At 40.2% G+C, this 22,914-nt stretch overlaps 1 non-coding gene across 1 annotated transcript; it reads right to left on the bottom strand.

The window, feature by feature from the left end:
- Window positions 1-15,174: 15,174 nt before the first annotated feature.
- On the bottom strand, window positions 15,175-15,281 carry LOC141698800 (small nucleolar RNA R71). The gene has a single exon (XR_012565302.1). It is a non-coding gene; the product is annotated as a small nucleolar RNA R71 (small nucleolar RNA).
- Between the last annotated feature and the right edge of the window lie 7,633 nt (window positions 15,282-22,914).

Below are 22,914 nucleotides of genomic sequence, written 5' to 3'. Positions count from 1 at the left end.
GTTGATGTAGAAACAGAATTTTGCTTCTTGCTGAACCATGACACAAGCTTGTTCCCTAGAAATTGACAGGTGCCAGGTGTGCTTTTCCTGTCTATTTTACAACCTGCATAATCTGCATCTGAGTAGCCAATTAGATCAAAACCAGACTCTCTAGGGTACCAAATTCCTAGATTTGGAGTCCCTTTGAGATATCTGAAGATTCTTTTAATAGCTACTAAGTGAGATTCTTTAGGGTCAGCTTGAAATCTAGCACAGAGACATGTAGAAAACATTATATCAGGTCTACTAGCAGTTAAATATAAAAGTGAGCCAACCATGCCTCTATAATTTGAAATATCCACAGACTTTTCAGCCTTGTTTAATTCAAGCTTGGTGGCAGTGGCCATAGGAGTTTTTGCAGATGAACAATCCATTAAGTCAAATTTCTTTAAAAGATCATAAATATATTTAGTTTGACTAATGAAAATTCCATCACTAACTTGTTTAACTTGTAAACCAAGAAAATAAGTTAGCTCTCCCATCATGCTCATTTCATATTTACTTTGCATTAACTTAGCAAACTTTTTACAAAGCTTATCATCTGTAGATCCAAATATAATATCATCTACATAAATTTGAACAAGTATTTTAGAGCCATTAACATTTCTAAAGAAGAGAGTTTTGTCAACAGTACCTCTTGTGAAGTGATTATCTAGAAGGAATTTTGACAAAGTCTCATACCAGGCTCTAGGTGCTTGCTTTAGTCCATAGAGTGCTTTCAACAGATAATACACATAGTCTGAAAAGTTTGGATCTTCAAATCCTGGAGGTTGGCTTACATAAACTTCTTCCTCCAATTCCCCATTTAGAAATGCACTCTTGACATCCATTTGATAGACTTTGAAATTGGCATGGGCTGCATAGGCTAGAAAGATTCTGATGGCCTCAAGTCTGGCAACTGGAGGAAATTTTTCATCAAAATCTATTCCTTCTTGTTGAGAATAGCCTTAAGCAACCAATCTTGCTTTATTCCTTATGACAATGCCATTTTCATCCATCTTGTTTCCGAATACCCATTTTGTGTCAATAGAACTCTTGTTCTTTGGCTTGGGTACCAGCTTCCATACTTTGTTCCTTTCAAATTGGTTTAGCTCCTCTTGCATTGCTAAAATCCAATCTGGATCCAATAGAGCTTCTTCCACTCTCTTAGGTTCCTCCTGTGATAGAAAGCTACTATACAGACATTCATCTTGAGTAGCCCTTCTAGTTTGCACTTTAGATGTAGCATCACCAATGATCAGTTCAAAAGGGTGATTCTTGGTCCATTTCCTTTGAGGTGGTAGATTAGCTCTAGATGAGGTTGCCTCAGTATTGTCATGATGTGAGATAGAATGTTGATTGGTTGAAACTCCCCCTGAGTTGCTGATCCTTTGAAAGGAATTGGGAGCTCTATCAACTGATGAAGTGAATTGATTATCCGTTGACAGACTGTGATCAACGGATGCTTCATTATGAACTTCAACGGATGATGCACTTTGTCTTTCAACGGATGCTGCATTGCTTCTTTCAACGGAATCTGAATTATGACTTTCAACGGATGCAGCATTCTGTGCATTATCCAAAGGCAGATTCTGAATTCTTCTTAAGATGCCTTCTTCATCATTCTCATCTTCACTATCATCACAATATATCTCAATGTTGTCAAATTTGAGTCCTTCATGATGTCCCTCATCTGTTAGTCCATCAATCTTTTTATCATCAAACACAACATGCACAGATTCCATGACAATGTTGGTTCTTAGATTGTAGACCCTATAAGATTTTCCAACAGAATAACCAACAAATATTCCTTCATCAGCCTTTGCGTCAAACTTCCCTTTGTGATCAGATTGATTCCTTAAGATGTAACTTTTACAGCCAAAGACATGCAGAAAGTTTAAAGTTGGTTTTCTTCTCTTGAATAATTGATAGGGAGTCATGCCTTTTGCTTGATTGATTAGAGAAATATTCTGAGTGTAACATGCACAGTTAACAGCCTCAGCCCAAAAGTAAGTTGGGAGTTTTGACTCTTCAAGCATTATCCTTGCAGCCTCAATTAGTGATCTGTTCTTCCTTTCCACCACCCCATTTTGTTGTGGAGTCCTTGGAGCTGAGAACTCATGCATGATCCCATTTTCTTCACAGAACAGCTTCATAGTTGAATTCTTGAACTCAGTTCCATTGTCACTCCTAATATTCCTTACATTGAAATCAGGATGATTGTTGACTTGCTTGATATGATTGATAATGATTTCACTAGCTTCATCCTTTGATCCAAGAAAATAGACCCATGAAAAATTAGAGAAGTCATCAACAATCACTAGGCAATATCTTTTCCTTGAAATTGACAATACATTGACTGGTCCAAAAAGATCCATGTGTAGCAGTTGTAATGGTTCATCAATTGTAGATTCAAGATTCTTACTGAATGATACTTTCTTTTGCTTTCCTTTCTGACAAGCATCACACAGTCCATCCCTTGTGAATTCCACTAGAGGCATTCCTCTAACTAAGTCCTTTTTGACTAGATCATTCATTGTCTTGAAATTCAAATGGGACAGCTTCTTGTGCCATAGCCAACTTTCAACTGCACTTGCTTTGCTGAAAAGACAAGTAATGGATTCTGCATCTGTAGAGTTGAAGTCAGCTAGGTACACATTTCCTTTTCTAACTCCAGTTAGAACCACTTTATTGTCCTTCTTACTTGTGACAATACATGCTTCAGAATTGAAGGAAACAGTATTCCTTCTGTCACATAGTTGACTGATGCTCAATAAGTTGTGTTTGAGACCATCAACCAATGCAACTTCATCAATGATGACATTTTCTTTTGAAATGAAGCCATATCCCATAGTGAATCCTTTGCTGTCATCTCCAAAGGTTATGATAGGGCCATCTCTCTCCTTAAACTCTGTGAGCAGGGTGAAATCTCCTGTCATGTGTCTTGAACAGCCACTGTCCAAGTACCATAGATTCCTTCTTTTTCCCTGCACACAATAAAATCAATCAAGTTAATTTTGGTACCCAAGTTTCCTTGGGTCCAGCCTTGTTAGTCTTTTTCCTAGACTTCATTCCTCCTGCATCTTTTGACTTAGATAACTTTGGGTCAACCTTGATCTCAGATGTGGTTGGTTGAAGTGTAGGGTTGGTCACAGAATCACTTAGCACATTTGATTGAATTTGATAAGGCATGGATTGTGCAAACATGTTATTCCACATAGGCATATTGTATGGCATTTGAGGCATACTAAATGTGGTAAAATAAGGATTATTAATATATGGCATGTTTGCAAAATGTGCATGGGGATTCTGATGAGACATAACAGGCATAGCATACAGAGGTGACATAGACATGTTAGGCATGGAGGGATTTGAAGGCATGGGAGCATTTTTAACAGATTTGCAATTATCAGATAGGTGATTAACACTTTTACAATGCACACAGCTTTTTCTAGGAGCATACCTATCAGGTGTGTAATTGTTATGTTTATTAATCCCTACCTTCCCATTTCTTTTAGATTTTCTTTTAATTTCCTTCTTATCCTCAACCAACTTAAGCCTATTTTTCAGCTGATCCAAAGTCATGTGTCATATATTCACCTTACTGGCATCTTTGGATGTGCTAGCTCCTTCTTTGACAAAGTTCTTGAGAGTTGAATCATTCTTCTTATTAAGGTTTTTATTTTTAAAATTACTTGCCTGTTTTAATTGATGAGCCTTCAACGGATGCTAATTTTCTTCCTTCAACGGATAACTTTCATCATCCGTTGATTCCACATCCGTTGACAATACATCAATTAATTCTAACTCCTTTTTGTTTTTCTTCCAGGCATCCTCATAGAATGATTCAATTCCCTGAACCTTGGCAATTTGAACACTAACATCCCTAGATGTTTTCCAGGCCTTGATTACCTCTTGCTCACTTTCTACCTGTTTAGAAAGAATTTCTACTTTCTTAACAGCTTCTTCTAGTTCACTCTCAACAGTCAAGCATTTAAGTTTAATCTTTTCAAGCTCAATTACCTGATTCTCTAACACAGCATTCCTATCACTTAAAAACACATTATTCTCTTTGATCCTAGTGTTTTCTTTAGCTAGTGATTTAAGGGAAACACGCAAATGATATAATTCATTGGATATATCATTTATGGCTTCATTGCATTCATGTTTAGAAAGCTGAGGGAGATCAGTAGTAATTACCTGGTTGCTTGATGAACTAGTTTCATTTTCATCAGAATTAGCCATCAGGGCTAGGTTGACATATTCCACATCATCATCTTCATTGACCCCATCTGCTGCCCAATCATCTTGAGTGAGAAAAGCTCTTTCCTTTTGTTTGAGCAAATCAAAATACTTCTTTTTGTAATCAACTTGCTCAAATTTCTTTTTATCAGAGGTTGGCTTCCTACACTCACTGGCAAAGTGTCCACTCATGCCACAGTTATAACATTTGAACTTGGATTTGTCCACCATGTTTTTGTTTGACTTAGTGAATTTTGTATTTTTCCTGAACTTCATCTTTGCAATCCTCCTAGACAGAAAAGCCAGATGTTTTTCAATATCATCAGAGTCATCCTGACTGGAATTGTCTTCATCCTCAGCTACTTGCTCTTTACCCTTGCTTGATTCTAATTTGCTTGTGCCAATTTTGAGACTTGGCATTGTCTTTTCCTCATTCCTGGCTTCAACCTTCTCACTGTCAGCTACAAGTGCAACTGATCCTCCTTTTCTCTTTCCCTTTTCCAACAGCTCATCTTGCTCCATCTCAAGTTCATAAATCTTCAAAATTCCATATAATCTTTCAAGTGTGAAGTCCTTATAATCTTGAGAATTTCTTATAGAAACAATCATAGGCTTCCATTCCTTTGGTAGAGACCTTAGAAATTTTAAATTGGAGTCCTTGACTTGGTACACTCTCCCATACAGCTTCAATCCATTCAACAATTTCTGAAATCTGTTGAAGGTATCATTCAATGATTCTCCTTCTTCAAAGTGAAAATATTCATACTGTTGAATGAGAAGCTGCATTTTGTTTTCTCTAACTTGCTCAGTGCCCTCACAGATAAGCTGCACAGTATCCCAAATTTCCTTAGCAGTTTGGCTGTTGATGACATTGTCAAACATATCTTGATCCAGGCCATTAAACAGAATGTTCATGGCTTTCTTGTCCTTGTGGACCTCTTCAATATCTTCAACAGTCCATTCTGCCTTTGGCTTGGGAATAGACTGTCCAACAGCAACTGTTGCAGTAGCAGATGTGGCCACCTTGTATGGGATATGAGGACCATTTTCAATGCAGTTGATGTAGCTTTCATCTTGAGAGAGAAGATGTAAATGCATCTTCACCTTCCAGTGATGATAGTTATCTCTTTCCAGGATTGGAATCTTTACACCAATATCCTTCTTACTCATGATGTTAGCAGAATAGATCTTTAAACTCTTTGTATGTTAAGAGCACGCTCTGATACCAATTGTTATTCCCAGTGGACTAACAATGAGATTTATAGAAGGGGGGTTGAATGTAAATCTCAAAACTTTTTCAAGTTTTGAGCAGTTTCTAAGGCTAAGTGTTTTTGAGACAAGTGTGTGAATTGCTTGAAGCTAATACAGACAGATATATATTCAAACACAAATGTAAAGAACACAAAGAACTTAAAAACTTTTCTGGTGGATTTGTTGTTCCACCAGAGATGTGTTATTTCAGAAAATCTGTGATTCAAAGAATTAAATCACAGCTGCTTCCTAGTACAAACTAGATGATTTTCTCTCTGGATATTTCTAAACAGCTCAGGAAAATTCATATCTAATTACTAGCTGCTACTTGGTTTATATATCACCAAGTTTACAAGTGAAGACAAAACTGTAAAATACAATTAAAAAGATTCTTCACATGTTTCTTCTTCATTTCTCTATCCAATGCAATCTAGGATAATCTATGAATCTTTGAATACTTCCTTGTTTGCATCAGAATGGAAATGCTACATTTTCTTGATTCCTCCTAGAGGCTTCCACATTCCAGTTTGTCTCTGTCAACCCATGTGCCTCTGTCAACTTGTGAATTGTCACTATCAACTGCTAATGAACTAAGCATCCGTTGAAGCTTTCATCCGTTGATGCCTTATCCGTTGAGGCTTTATCCGTTAAAGCTTTATCCGTTGATGCATTATCAGTTGAAGTCTTTATCCGTTGAAGCACTTATCCGTTGATGGATATTATCCGTTGAAGCATTAGAGACATCCGTTGAAGCTTTGTTTCTTATCCGTTGAAGGTCTTCAATATCCGTTGATACTTCTTCACTTATACAAAATTACAAGGCATGAAATATTTACAATTAGCCCTCCTATTTGCATATCCACTAGTAGTCAACATGACTGATAATTTCCTACAATATCTAAGAATTACAACTTGAATCCAGAGAATGAAATATGCTACAATACTAAACTTATTGCTAAGTAAAACTACTCCTTCAACGGATAGCCAAGATGGTCTTATCCGTTGAGGCTACAAACACTAGATTTCTAGTTAAGTGTTTTGTTTAACTTATCATCAAACTAATACACATATTCCTAACACCCACTACCAGATCACTTGAGTTATGCATTCTTAGGTGCACCACATGATAAGGGCTTGTGATATATCTTTGATGATGTAGAGGGTAGCCGAACGAACCCTCCAATGCCTACAGAGGGTTCTTCTCATGTGCAGTAGGTAGTTGATAGGACTGGTGTTGATGATGAGCAGTCGGGCGAGTAATTAGGCGTATGGAGGCCATGCACGACATTCACCGTTGTTTTGCTACAAATTTGACACAGGCTTTGGGCACTATTTTCCGAGCCACTGGTGTCGAGGTTGATTGGCCACCTGATCCTCCACCCGAGGAGGATGATCTTTCCGACGACTAGGTATGCCCAAAATCCTTATTATTACCTTCAATGAGGACATTGAAAATTTTAAGTTTTGGGGTGATAATGTAAGGATTAGTAGTGTGTGTGTCCATATAGATTCATATAGATTCATATTGCATGTTTAGTTGTAGTTCATTCATTTTTTTGCATGATTGTTTATTTAGGACATATTTGTTTGTTTTTATGTGATTCCATATAGTTGCATTTGCATCCATATTTAGCATGATCCCTTAAGATGAACTATGATATTTGACAAGTTGATGTTGATTTGAGTGTGGTGATAACGAATAGAGGGATGTTTAAGTCCTAATGAATTGATTTGCATGCCAGAAATAAATATTTTCACAAAGTCTTATAGGGTTGCTTTTAATCTAGATCATGATCATACTTTGTTGTTGAGATTTAATCACTTGGTTATATTTAGAATTTATGATATTCTCGTAATGACGTAAAAACACTGATTTTTTTTATCTGGAGAAAAACTTGGATTTCATTGCTAGTTGTTGTAAGGCTAGTGTTAGGGCGAAATCACGCACTAAAATTCACGCAAGTATACGCATTCGCAAGTAATATAGAATACTTTCTAGTTCGTTCCCACAGAGACTCAGACTAAATTATTGTCTAATTAAACTCACTCACCAATGTATGATTACTTCTCAATATTAAGACACTAACACTTAAGATTGTTGATTAAATATTAACTACAATTAACTACTTAATTAATCACTTACTTAACACTTCAAATTATCAATAATAAAACACTCATGAGATCACAACTTCATTATTACTTCCTTCAATAGCCATTGTTATTACCTTTAACATGTGACAGTGATGATATTAATCGAATAACACAAAACTGATAAAAGCCAACTATCATTATACTAATACCATTCTACCAAGCATCCACAATTAAGATAGAAGTTGAATAGTCATCAATTATGTTGAGTTCCTATATGTCTACAGAAATTGACAACACAATGATTTAAGCGCAAGTTATTCCTTTTGATTACATAGGGCAAATAAAACTGTTAGAGTTACCTACTAATCATGCACAACGTACATGAACCTATGCTAGCATGGCAAGTTCTAAATCTCGAGATCCACCGTCGCTTCACAAGAGATTAACACCCTGTCTTATATGTTCGTGACGCACATAAGATGAATACGCACAACCAATACTAGATATCATACAATCATCATATACTAAGGTATTAAACAATTAACTAAAGAATTCCATAGTAAATCCGTTGCAACCCCATGATCACGATTAGCCCATAATAGCACTTATCATCATCACGGGTTCATATGAAATCATGATAAACAAAGACAAGAAAATAATAAGTAAACTAATTATATTAAAACAGAGTACGTCACAAGAGTAAATAAGTTCAAAGTAAGAAAACTAGCATCCAACGTTACAACGAAACAAGAATCACAAGAAAATATGCTTCCTCTTCGTTGCGGTGTGCTAAATCGGTCTTCTTCCTTATCTCCTTTGCTCCTTGCGTAAAAACACGATCTTCTTCAATCCACCCTTGTGAAAATGTCTCAAATCTACTTATATAATAGTCCCATAAAACTCAGATTACATAGAAGTGGAAACCAAACAGAAGTAGAAGTCCTGAAATAATATATCTTTTTTCCCAACCCTGCGCGGCCGCTCAGCATAGCTGAGCGGGCGCTCAGCTTGCTGCGCGGCCGCTCAGCAATGCTGAGCGGGAGCTCAGACCTCTACTGGAAAAAAATCTGATTTTGCTCCGTTTCTTCGCCGTAATCTGCCCGTTTCTTTCCTCTCGCAATGGTGAACACATGCCAAGGCTTATTCTTGATGATTCCTCCCCCGAAATGCAACTAATACCCTGAAATGCATAGACACTAGAAAAACGCATCAAATACACAAAATACTTGATTTTAAGCCACAAATTTAAGCCATTTTAAGACGTTCTAAGTGGTATAAAATGCCACTTATCACACCCCCAAACTTAAATCGATGCTTGTCCTCAAGCGTCACAGACTCAAAAACAAATATAAAACATGCATGAATGCAATCTATATGAAAGTGCAGCGATCCCCCTTACTACAATTAACCAACCAAATTGCAACATCTCAATAAATGCAGTTAGACAACTAAAGATCAATAAACTCATGTAAACGGACATACAGCCAGAAACGTGGTGTGTGCAAATGCTTAACAGATATGCTTCGGAACTAGACCAATTATTATGACTCGACTATCCTCAAGGCAATCCCATGATTATACAAAGAATAAAAATTCTAGGCACAAAGTGATATACAACACTACAAGAATTCTGGAGCTTATTACGGAATCATGCTTTTTATTCACAACACAAATGCTTATTTGACCGTGCAATGAGTGAGGTCCACAAAAGACTTATACAATGGTATTCATGTAACGAGTGTTAGGTTAGCGGATCCCAGACTCTAAAAGCCTTAGGTCACTAGGCACAAAATCCCCTAAGAACTTAATAACTCGAATACCAAAGAGCCCACTCTTGATCAATTATGCATACACAAAATTATATATATATATATATATATATATATTTTATAACTTCTGAGCAAGTGCGTTTCGCTCCATCTTGCTCAACCCTAGACTACTCGCACCATATGCGAGCCGGCTACTAGCCATTTGACGCCTAGCCACAACTAGCAACAAATTCCATTTTTTTTCTCCAAATTTTTTCTTTTTCATGCCTTTATCACTAAGAACCTATTATCGAATTCTAAGCATAATAAATAGATTGACCTCGAAAACAACCAAATCATAACAACAATCTAGCCCTTACGCATTCTCTAAGACTTAGTGGAATTACAAGTGTTTCTAGCATGCATATCAACCTACACGACTTAATATCACTTTAATACTATCACTACACTCGCATCAATATCACAATTCAGTCGATAAATCATTGCAAAAGGGATCATGGTAAATGCATGAGCTACATGACATACATAACAAAAAAAACTATATGGCATAAATTATGCAACTATATGAACTAAACTATCATGAATATGCAGCTATATGACACACACAATATTCCTCAACTACCACCCCCAAACTTAAAATCTTCACTTTCCTCAGTGAAGGTAGTAGAAAGGAACACAGGGTATACCTACTCGAAGTCATCATCATCATCACCCTCAGTGGGTGGAGTATCAGGCGGCGGGTATGTAGAGTCCTCACCAAAAACTGGCCACTGGATATCAGCTCCAAGGCCCCGAAAAGCAGTCCCTAACGCAAGGGTCAGCTCCTGAGCAAATCTGCTATGCGTCTCGTACATAGCATCCATCCGACGTGTAAGCCTCCTATACTGGGCATCAACCATCCCAGCACCCTCCTGAGCTCTCGAAGAACCAGCCTCATCACGCCCTGGCCTAGCCATAGTACCACCTCGTGCTGGACGCCCTCCTGGAAGACGATAACCCAGCCCAGGCTCCTCAGGCTCACCACCGGTCCACTCCTGCATCCCATTCAGAGTCCCAGAATCAATCGGAGCTGCCGGCAACTGCAACTGCTCATGAGCCGGCCAGTTCACTCCTACTGCCTGGCACAGCTTCGTAACCGTGGATGCATAAGGGATGTTCATATGCTTCGCTCCCCTCAAAAACTTCAGAATTCCTTGGTAGATAAACTCACCAAGGTCCACATAGTACTCCTCATTCAGAATTCCCCACAACAACTGTGCTCTCTCAACTGTGACCTCGTGTGCATGCGAAGAAGGCAAAATATTAGCACAAATAAATGCATTCCATGCACGGGCATACCTGTTCATGGCGATTGCCGGAAAGTGACGATACTCATTAGTGCCGGTCCTGAAGGTCCAAACTGTGCCCGGTCGACAGAGAGTCACACAAATCAAATCCAAGTCAAAATCCTCAGCAGTCTTCTCATTCCAGTTTTCCTCCTCGGGTTTCCTCTCTCGCTGTCCAATCACACGGTGAATCGTCGCAGGGTGATAATCAACTGTCAGCCCTCGGACCACAGAAAACCCATTCTTTTCGGCCTTCGCGTTCGCGTAGAACTCGCGAACAATGCTCATCGGTACCGCTTTGGGTGACTCACAAAAAGCTATCCACCCCTTCTCTGCAATCATGGGCAGCAACTCACCATCTCTCCCCGATGGTAAAAACCCTCTCTCCTTCAGAATCGGCTTCCCCAACAGCCTAGTGTACTCCTCCTCCGCGGCTCTGTCAGTTAACCGAGGCCTTGCAGCAGTACCCCTCGATGAATCAGCAGTAGGAACTGTGCTGCTGTTGTCAATAGTGCGTGCTCTCTTGGGTGCCATTGATTCGTGAATAAAAGTGTGTAAGAACTGAGTTTTGGTGCTTGGGAGAGAGTTTAAGTGCAGGAAGTTTGTGGGGGATATGTAGGATATGTGTATGTATATAGGGTGTGGAGTAGGTTAAATTAGATTAGGAGTGGGGTTGAGGGATAAAATCATGGGGTAATGGGAAAAGAATTCGTGGGTTTATGGGTTGTGATGGGTTTTTGTGTTTTTGTTTTTTTTTTCTAAACTGTAAAAAAAAATTCTGGTACTCGACCCCTGAGCGGGCGCTCAGGGGGTCACTGGAATTTTTTTTTCAGCCCCTGTTTTCTGATTTTTTTATGTTTTTGGATAGGTTATTAACTTCTAAGGATTCCGAAAAGTCTTTTTCAAAACCTAGCATTAAGGGTGTTACGACGATATACGAGAGGAATAGAGACACTTTTGCCACTGTTTTTGAGCGCTTACCCAGATCGAGACTGTAACAACAATTCATGGGTTGCCTCCCACGCAGCGCTTCTTTTTCGTCATTAGCTTGACGTTTCGTACCCTTCTCAAGTAGTCAACAAAATGGCACTAACCACTTCTCGGTTTACCATGTCCCCATAGTAGTGCTTCAAACGCTGACCGTTAACCTTGAATGCTTGGTCCGGATCATTCGCAAAAAATTCCACCGCTCCATGTGGAAACACAGTTTTGACAATAAAAGGCCCAAACCACCTCGATTTCAACTTCTCTGGAAAAAGTCGGAGTCGAGAGTTGAATAAGAGAACTTGTTGCCCCGGCATAAATAACTTAGGATGTAGCTTCCTATCGTGCCATCTCTTCACCTTTTCCTTATACATTTTGTTATTCTCGTACGCTTGAAGTCAAAATTCATCAAGTTCATTAAGCTGAAGCATTCTTTTCTTACCAGTTGCATCTAAATCCAGGTTCAACTTTTTCAATGCCCAGTAGGCCTTATGCTCAAGCTCCGCAGGTAGATGACATCCCTTACCGTACACCAACTGAAACGGGGACATACTAAGTGGAGTTTTGTATGCTGTTCTGTAAGCCCAAACAGCTTCATCGAGCTTTAAAGACCAATCCTTCCTTGACGGACAAACAACCTTCTCTAGAATGCGCTTTATCTCTCTGTTAGACACTTCCGCTTGACCATTTATTTATGGATGATAGGCAGTAGCCACTCGATGATTCACATTATAACGCTGCATCATAGAAGTGAACTTACGGTTGCAGAAATGCGATCCTTCATCACTTATGATTACCCGAGGTGTTCCAAACCTTGTGAAAATTTGCTTATGAAGAAAATTTAGCACTGCCTTTGCGTCATTTATCGGTAAAGCTTTAACTTCGACCCATTTTGAGACATAATCGACTGCCAGCAAGATGTACTGATTATTGCAAGACGAGATAAAAGGCCCCATGAAATCGATTCCCCAAACATCAAAGACCTCGACTTCAAGCATCATATTTAATGGCATCTCATCCTTTCTCATCAAATTTCCCACTCTTTGGCAACGATCACACCTAAAAACAAACTGATGAGCATCCTTGAATAAAGTAGGCCAAAAAAAACCTGCTTGCAGAATACGAGCTATCGTCTTCTCACCACCATAGTGTCCACCATAAACCGTGGAATGACAGTCTCGTAATATCCCCTCCGTCTCACAGAACGGGATACATCTCCTGATGATCTGGTCAGCTCCCTGTCTAAACAAATATGGTTCATCCCACATATACCACTTCACCTCATGCAGAAACTTCTTCTTTTGAGAGGATGTTAAATTAGGAGGCATTACATTGCTGACGAGATAGTTTACAATATCTGCAAACTGATAAGTGGCATTTTATACCACTTAGAATGTCTTAAAGTGGCTTAAATTGGTGTCTTGAAATCAAGTATTTTGTGTATTTGATGCGTTTTTCTAGTGTTTATGCATTTCAGGGTATTAGTTGCATTTCGGAGGAGGAATCATCAAGAATAAGCCTTGGCCTGTGTTCACCATTGCGGGAGGAAAAGAACGGGCAGATTACGGCGAAGAAACGGAGCAAACCTGGAATTTTTCCAGTAGGGTCCTGCGCGCCCGCGCAGCAATGCTGAGCGGCCGCGCAGCAGCCTTGTGCGCCCGCGCAGAAATGCTGAGCGGCCGTGCAGGGTCGGGGAAAAAGATGAATTATTTTAGACTTCTACTTCTGTTTGGCTTCCAACTTCTATGTAATCTGAGTTTTATGGGACTATTATATAAGTAGATTTGAGACGTTTTCATAGAGAATATGAAGGAGATTATGTTTTAGATTGTGTTTTGCGCAAGAAGCGAAGGAGATAAGGAAGAAGACCGATTTAGCACACTGCAACGAAGAGGAAGCATATATTCTTGTGATTCTTGTTTCGTTGTAACGTTGGATGCTAGTTTTCTTGCTTTGATTTATTTACTCTTGTGACGTACTCTGTTTTAATATAATTAGTTTAGTTATTATTTTCTTGTGTTGTTTATCATGATTTCATATGAACCCATGATGGCGATAAGTTCTATTATGGGCTAATCGTGATCATGGGGTTGCAACGGATTTATTATGGAATTCTTTAGTTAATTGTTTAATACTTTAGTGTGTGATGATTGCATGATATCTAGTATTGGTTGTGCGTATTCGTCTTATGTGCGTCGCGAACATATAAGATAGGGTGTTAATCTCTTGTGAAGCGACGGTGGATCTTGAGATTTAGAACTTGCCATGCTAGCATAGGTTCATGTACGTTGTGCATGATTAGTGGGTAATTCTAACAGTTTTATTTGCCCTATGTAATCAAAAGGAATAACTTGTGCTTAAATCGTTGTGTTGTCAATTTTTGTAGACATATAGGAACTCAACATAATTGATGACTATTCAACTTCTATCTTAATTGTGGATGCTTGGTAGAATGGTATTAGTATAATGAAAGTTGACTTTTATCAGTTTCGTGTTATTCGATTAATGTCATCACTGTCACATGCTAAAGGTAATAACAATGGCTATAGAAGGAAGTAATAATGAAGTTGTGATCTCATGAGTGTTTTATTATTGATAAATTGAAGTGTTAGTTAAGTGGTTAATTAAGTAGTTAATTATAGTTAATATTTAATCAACAATTTTAAGTGTTATTATCTTAACATTGAGAAGTAATCATACATTGGTGAGTGAGTTTAATTAGACAATAACTTAGTCTGAGTCTTTGAGGGAACGAACTAGAAAGTATTCTATATTACTTGCGAACGCGTATACTTGCGTGAATATTAGTGCATGTTTTCGCCCTAACAAGTTTTTGGCGCCGCTGCCGGGGACTCGGCGTATTTGTTTAGTTTATGTACTTACCATCATTGGTCATTAGGACTCAGTGATTAGGACATAGTAGTTAATTACTCTTTTCGGTTGTGTTTCAGGTACTTTAGCAAGCGTTTATGCAAACTCGTTCTCGTGCTCGCAAGAGGACCTTAGATACAGCTGAGGAGAAAGACGAAGTTCTTGATACTCCGGAGAAGTTAGATTTTGAGGATTCGGATTCAGGAACTGAGCAGAAAGAACCAGTAAACATGGGAGATCGTATTGTTCAAGCTGATCCAGCTCTTATGGATCTTTCTCGACCTAAAATTGATGACATTCAGTCAAGCATCCTTCATCCGGCTATTCAAGCTAACACCTTTGAAATCAAGTCGGGCACTATTCAGATGGTGCAGAATTCTGTTTCTTTTGGAGGAGCGGCAACTGAAGACCCCAACATGCACATAAGGAATTTTGTCGAGATCTGCAGCACTTTTAAGTATAATGGCGTAACTGATGAGGCTATCAAGTTGAGGCTTTTCCCATTCTCACTGAGGGATTAAGCTAAAGACTGGTTACATTCTGAACCAGCTGGGTCAATCACTACGTGGCAAGATCTTGCGCAAAAGTTTCTGGTGAAGTTTTATCCAATGGCAAAGACTGCTGCTATGAGGAGTGCTCTTACTCAATTTGCGCAGCAACCTACAGAATCTATGTGCGAGGCTTGGGAACGCTACAAGGAAATGTTGAGAAAATGTCCACATCATGGAATGCCGGATTGGATGGTAATCACTGGTTTTTATAATGGTTTGGGGGCCCAATCTCGGCCCATGCTCGATGCAGCAGCTGGAGGCGCCTTATGGGCTAAAAGCTATACTGAGGCGTATAATCTTATCGAGACGATGGCTGCAAACGAGCATCAAAATCCAACTCAGAGGATGACGTCAGGCAAGGTCGCAGGTATTCTGGAAGTTGATGCAGCCACCGCTATTGCAGCCCAGCTCCAAGCGCTATCAATGAAGGTTGATTCTTTGGCTACGTATGGAGTTAATCAAATAGCTATGGTTTGTGAGCTTTGTGCAGGTTCTCATGCTACGGATCAGTGTTCTCTTGTCAACGAATCTGTTCAGTATGTGAATAATTATCAGCGACAACAGCAGCCTGTGCCAGCGACCTATCATCCTAACAACAGAAATCATCCAAATTTCAGCTGGGGGAATAATCAGAATGCTATTCAGCCAACATATCAGCAAGGAGTGAGTAAACAGTTTAACCCACCTGGATTCCAGCAACCACAGCAGTATGCTACAAGGCAATCATATCCTCAACAGGGAAGTGTAGCTGCACCTACTAGTGCTGATTTTGAGGAACTTAAGCTGTTGTGCAAGAGTCAGGCAGTTTCTATCAAGACCTTGGAAAATCAAATCGGTCAATTAGCCAATGCAGTGCTCAATCGTCAACTGGCACTCTTCCCAGTGACGCGGAAGTACCAGGCAGGAAGGAAGCTAAAGAGCAAGTCAAGTCTATTACCTTAAGGTCTGGAAAAGTAGCTGATGCTGAAAAGGCAAAAGAAGTCGAAGCTGAAGTTAGAGATGAAGAATCTAAGCAAAAGGAGAAAGTGGCGGAACCAAAGAAGACTACTGTTGAACACACTCTGCCTGAGGCTAATACAGGGGAGAAACAACTCTATCCTCCACCACCTTTTCCTAAGAGATTGCAGCAACAAAAGCTGGATAGACAGTTCGGGAAGTTTCTGGAGGTGTTCAAGAAACTTCACATCAATATACCTTTCGCTGAGGCGCTGGAACAAATGCCTAGTTATGCGAAGTTTATGAAGACTATTCTTTCAAGGAAGGTGAAACTGGATGACCTTGAAACCGTTGCTCTCACGGAAGAATGCAGCGCGGTTCTGCAACAAAAGTTACCACCAAAACTGAAAGATCCAGGAAGCTTCACCATTCCTTGCACCATTGGCAATCTAACTTTTGACAAGTGCCTTTGTGATTTGGGAGCAAGCATTAATCTGATGCCGTTGTCGATCTTTAAAAGCTGGATCTGCCTGATCCAAAACCCACATACATGTCGCTACAATTGGCGGACCGTTCCATTACTTACCCAAGGGGCATAGTTGAGGATGTGCTCGTCAAGGTGGATAAGCTCTTCTTTCCTGCAGATTTTGTTATTCTGGATTTTGAGGAAGATAAGAAGATTCCCATAATCTTGGGGAGGCCTTTCTTGGCTACTGGCCGTACCTTGATAGATGTGCAAAAAGGGGAACTTACTATGCGGGTCCAAGATCAGGATGTGACCTTCAACGTATTCAAGGCAATGAAATTCCCTACAGAAGATGAGGAGTGCTTAAAAGTGGATGTGATTGATTCTGCGGTTACTTCGGAACTCGATCACATGCTAATGTCTGACGCATTGAAAAAGGCCTTAGTGGGGGATTTTGACAGCGATGATGAAGATAGCAACGAGTAATTACAATATCTGAACGCTTCTCCATGGAAGCGAAAGCTCGACATACCATTTGAATCTCTTGGTACTTCTGACCTTAAGAATGCTGAAGGGAAGCTCAAACCATCAATAGAGGAAGCACCTACCTTGGATCAAACCATTACCTGAACACTTGAGGTATGTTTTTTTAGGTGATTCATCTACGTTACCTGTTATTATTTCAGCTGACCTTTCAGGTAGTGAGGAAGACAAGCTCTTAAGGATTTTGAGAGAATTCAAATCGGCTATAGGATGGACCATAGCAGACATCAAGGGGATAAGTCCTTCATATTGTATGCATAAAATTCTGTTAGAGGAAGGTAGTAAGCCAACTGTGGAACAGCAGCGAAGACTGAACCCGATCATGAAGGAGGTGGTGAAGAAAGAAATTCTGAAATGGCTAGATGCAGGCATCATTTATCCTATTTCTGACAGCTCGTGGGTGAGCCCCGTGCAATGTGTACCTAAGAAAGGAGGTATCACTGTGGTCGCAAATGAAAAGAATGAGCTCATCCCTACTCGAACAGTTACAGGATGGAGAGTATGCATGGATTATAGAAAATTGAACAAAGCCACAAGGAAGGATCACTTCCCTCTCCCATTCATTGATCAAATGCTTGACAGATTGGCGGGACATGAGTATTTTTGTCTTCTGGATGGTTATTCCGGGTATAATCAGATTTGTATCGCACCAGAGGATCAGGAAAAGACTACCTTCACTTGTCCATTTGGCACATTTGCTTTTCGTAGAGTTTCATTTGGGTTATGTGGCGCCCCGGCCACCTTTCAGAGATGTATGATGGCTATATTCTCTGACATGATTGGAAATAACGTCGAAGTGTTCATGGATGACTTCTCCGTCTTTGGACACTCATATGATGAATGTTTGAATAATCTGCGCGCCGTACTCAAAAGATGCGTGGAAACTAATTTGGTGCTTAATTGGGAGAAATGTCATTTTATGGTGCGTGAAGGCATTATCCTTGGGCATAAGGTCTCTAGCAAAGGTCTGGAGGTGGATAAGGCCAAGGTGGGAGTCATTGAAAATCTTCCCCCACCTAATTCGGTGAAAGGAATCCGGAGTTTTCTCGGTCATGCGGGTTTTTATCGACGATTCATCAAGGACTTTTCAAAGATATCTAAGCCGTTGTGCAATTTACTTGAGAAAGATGTGCTTTTCAAATTTGATGATGAATGTTTGGCAGCATTCGAGACTCTCAAGGAGAGTTTGATCACGGCACCAGTTATTACAACACCAGATTGGACAGAACCGTTTGAGATGATGTGTGATGCGAGTGACTATGCGGTAGGTGCAGTTCTGGGACAGCACAAGAAAAATCTCTTCCATTTGGTCTACTATGCGAGTAAGACTTTAAATGGGGCCCAATTGAACTACACCACTACTGAGAAGGAGCTTTTGGCTATAGTCTTTGGCTTTGAGAAATTTCGATCTTATCTGCTTGGTACGAAAGTGACAGTATTCATTGATCATGCAGCTATTCGCTATCTGGTTTCTAAGAAGGATTCGAAGCCGAGACTCATTCGTTGGGTGCTTTTACTTCAAGAATTTGAGTTAGAGATCAAAGATAGAAATGGTACCGAGAATCAAGTAGCTGACCATCTCTCTAGGTTGGAGAATCCCGATTCTACTTCACAAGATAGGACGTTAATCAATGAATCTTTTCCGGATGAACAGTTGTTTGCAATTCAGGAGGAAGAACCATGGTTTGCAGATATTGTAAACTATCTTGTCAGCAATATAATGCCGCTTAATTTGACATCCGCTCAAAAGAAGAAGTTTCTGCATGAGGTGAAGTGGTATATGTGGGATGAACCATATTTGTTTAGACAGGGAGCTGACCAGATCATCAGGAGATGTATCCCGTTCTGTGAGACGGAGGGGATATTACGAGACTGCCATTCCACGGTTTATGGTGGACACTATGGAGGTGAGAAGACGGCAGCTCGTATTCTGCAAGCAGGTTTTTTCTGGCCTACTTTGTTCAAGGATGCTCATCAGTTTGTTTTAAGGTGTGATCGTTGCCAAAGAGTGGGAAATTTGTCAAGGAAGGATGAGATGCCATTAAATGTGATGCTTGAAGTCGAGGTCTTTGATGTATGGGGAATCGATTTTATGGGGCCTTTTATCTCGTCTTGCAATAATCAGTACATCTTGCTGGCAGTCGATTATGTCTCAAAATGGGTCGAAGTTAAAGCTTTACCGACAAATGATGCAAAGGCAGTGCTAAATTTTCTTCATAAGCAAGTTTTCACAAGGTTTGGAACGCCTCGGGTAATCATAAGTGATGAAGGATCGCATTTTTGCAACCGTAAGTTCACTTCTATGATGCAGCGTTATAATGTGAATCATCGAGTAGCTACTGCCTATCATCCGCAAACAAATGGTCAAGCGGAAGTGTCTAACAGAGAGATAAAGCGCATTCTAGAGAAGGTTGTTTGTCCGTCAAGGAAGGATTGGTCTTTAAAGCTCGATTAAGCTGTTTGGGCTTACAGAACAGCATACAAAACTCCACTTGGGATGTCACCGTTTCAGTTGGTGTACGGTAAGGGATGTCATCTACCGGCGGAGCTTGAGCATAAGGCCTACTGGGCATTGAAGAAATTGAACCTGGATTTAGATGCAGCTGGTAAGAAAAGAATGCTTCAGCTTAATGAACTTGATGAATTTCGACTGCAAGCGTACGAGAATAACAAAATGTATAAGGAAAAGGTGAAGAGGTGGCACGATAGGAAGCTACATCCTAAGTTATTTGTGCCAGGGCAACAAGTTCTGTTATTCAACTCTCGGCTCCGACTTTTTCCTGGGAAGTTGAAATCAAGGTGGTCTGGACCTTTTATTGTCAAAACTGTGTTTCCACATGGAGCGGTGGAAATTTTTGAGAATGATTCGGACCAAGCATTCAAGGTTAACGGTCAGCGGTTGAAGCACTACTATGGGGACATGGCAAACTGAGAGGTGGTTAGTGCCATTTTGTTGACTACTTGAGAAAGGTACGGAACGTCAAGCTAATGACGAAAAAGAAGCGCTGCATGGGAGGCAACCCATGAATTGTTGTTACAGGAACCCTTAAAAGTTAATAACCTATCCAAAAACACAAAAAATCAGAAAACAGGGGCTGAAAAAAAAAATTTCCAGAGACCCTCTGCGCGCCCACGCAGCTTGCTGCGCGCCCGCACAGAATTGCTGAGCGGCCGCGCAGGGGTCGAGTTCCAGAAAATTTTTTGCAGTTCAGAAAAAAAAACAAAAACACAAAATCCCATCACAGCCCATAAACCCACAAATTCTTTTCCCATTACCCCATGATTTTATCCCTCAACCCCACTCCTAATCTAATTTAACCTACTCCACACCCTATATATACATACACCTATCCTACATATCTCCCACAAACTTCCTACACTTAAACCCTCTCATAAACATCAAAATCAGTTCTTACACACTTTTATTCACAAATCAATGGCACCCAAGAGAGCACGCACTATTGACAGCAGCAACACAGTTCCTACTGCTGATTCATCAAGGGGTACTGCTGCAAGGCCTCGGTTAACTGACAAAGCTGCGGAGGAGGAGTACACTAGGCTGTTGGGGAAGCCGATTCTGAAGGAGAGGGGGTTTTTACCATCAGGGAGGGATGGTGAGTTGTTGCCCATGATTGTAGAGAAGGGGTGGATAGCTTTTTGTGAGTCACCCGAAGCAGTACCGATGAATGTTGTTCGCGAGTTCTACGCGAACGCGAAGGCTGAAAAGAATGGGTTTTTTCTGTAGTTCGTGGGCTGACGGTTGATTATCATCCTGCGGCGATTCGCCGTGTGATTGGACAGCGAGAGAGAAAGCCCGAGGAGGAGAACTGGAATGAAAAGACTGCTGAGGATTTTGACTTGGATTTGATTTGTGCGACTCTCTGTCGACCGGGCACAGTTTGGAACCGCAGTCCAGCCAATAATGAGTATCGTCATTTTCCGGCGATCGCCATGAACAGGTATGCCCGTGCATGGAATGCATTTATATGTGCCAATATTTTGCCTTCTTCACATGCACACGAGGTCACAGTTGAGAGAGCACAGTTGTTGTGGGGAATTCTGAATGAGGAATACTATGTGGACCTTGGTGAGTTTATCTACCAAGGAATTCTGAAGTTTTTGAGGGGAGCAAAGCATATGAACATCCCTTATGCATCCACGGTTACGAAGCTATGCCGAGCAGTAGGAGTGAACTGGCCGGCTCATGAGCAGTTGCAGTTGCCAGCAGCTCTGATAGATTCTGGCACTCTGAATGGGATGCAGGAGTGGACCGGTGGTGAGCCTGAGGAGCATGGGCTGGGTTATCATCTTCCAGGAGGACGTCCAGCACGAGGTGCTACTATGGCTAGGCCAGGGCGTGGTGAGGCTGGTTCTTCGAGAGCTCAGGAGGGTGCTGGGATGGGTGATGCCCAGTATAGGAGGCTTTCACGACGGATGGATGTCATGTATGAGACGCAGAGCAGGTTTGCTCAGGAGCTCACTCTTGCGTTAGGGACTGCTTTTCGAGGCCTTGGAGCTGATATCCAGTGGCCAGTTTTTGGTGAGGACTCTGCATACCCACCACCTGATACTACACCCACTGAGGGTGATGATGATGATGACTCCGAGTAGGTATACCCTGTGTTCCTTTCTACTAACTTCACTGGGGATAGTGAAGATTTTAAGTTTGGGGGTGGTAGTTAAGGAATATTTTGTGTGTGTCATATAGCTGCATATTCATGATAGTTAGTTCATATAGTTGCATAATTTTTGCCATATAGTTTTTTTTATATAGCTTTATTTATTTGTCATATCATATAGCTCATGCATATACCATGATCCCTTTTGCAATGATTTATCGACTAAATTGTGATATTGATGCGAGTGTAGTGATAGCATTAAAGTGACATTAAGTTGTGTAGGTTGATATGCATGCTAGAAGCACTTGTATTTTCACTAAGTCTTAGAGAATGCTTAAGGGCTAGATTGTTGTTATGATCTGATTATTTTCGAGGATAATCTATTTATTATGCTTAGAATTTGATAATAGGTTCTTAGTGGTAAAGGCATGAAAAAGAAAAAAAAATGGAGTAAAAATGGAATTTGTTGCTAGTTGTGGCTAGGCGTCAAATGGCTAGTAGCCGGCTCGCATGTTATGCGAGTAGTCTAGGGTTGAGCAAGATGGAGCGAAACGCACTTGCTCAGAAAAGAAAAAAAAAAAATTTTGCATAATTGATCAAGAGTGGGCTCTTTGGTATTCGAGTTATTAAGTTCTTAGGGGACTTTGTGCCTAGTGACCTAAGGCTTTTAGAGTCTGGGATCCGCTAACCTAACGCTCGTTACATGGATACCATTGTATAAGTCTTTTGTGGACCTCACTCATTGCACAGTCAAATAAGCATTTGAGTTGTAAATAAAAAGCACAATTCCGTAGTAAGCTCCAGAGTTCTTGTAGTGTTGTATATCACTTTGTGCCTAGAATTTTTATTCTTTATATAATCGTAGGATTGCCTTGAGGATAGTCTAGTCATAGTAATTGATCTAGTTCTGAAGCATATCTGTTAAGCATTTGCACACACCACGTTTCTGGCTGTATGTCCGTTTGCATGAGTTTATTGATCTTTAGTGTCTAACTGCATTTGTTGAGACGTGACAATTTGGTTGGTTAATTGTAGTAAGGGGGATCGTTGTATTTTCATATAGATTGCATTCATGCATATTTTTATTTGTTTGAGTATGTGACGCTTGAGGACAAGCATCGATTTAAGTTTGGGGGTGTGATAAGTGGCATTTTATACCACTTAGAACGTCTTAAAATGGCTTAAATTGGTGTCTTGAAATCAAGTATTTTGTGTATTTGATGCGTTTTTCTAGTGTTTATGCATTTC

This window comes from Apium graveolens, chromosome 11, assembly GCF_009905375.1.
Source record: "Apium graveolens cultivar Ventura chromosome 11, ASM990537v1, whole genome shotgun sequence".
Taxonomy (NCBI): Eukaryota; Viridiplantae; Streptophyta; class Magnoliopsida; order Apiales; family Apiaceae; genus Apium; species Apium graveolens.
Note: the sequence above shows the minus strand (reverse complement) of the source record. Positions and strands in the feature narration are given on the sequence as shown.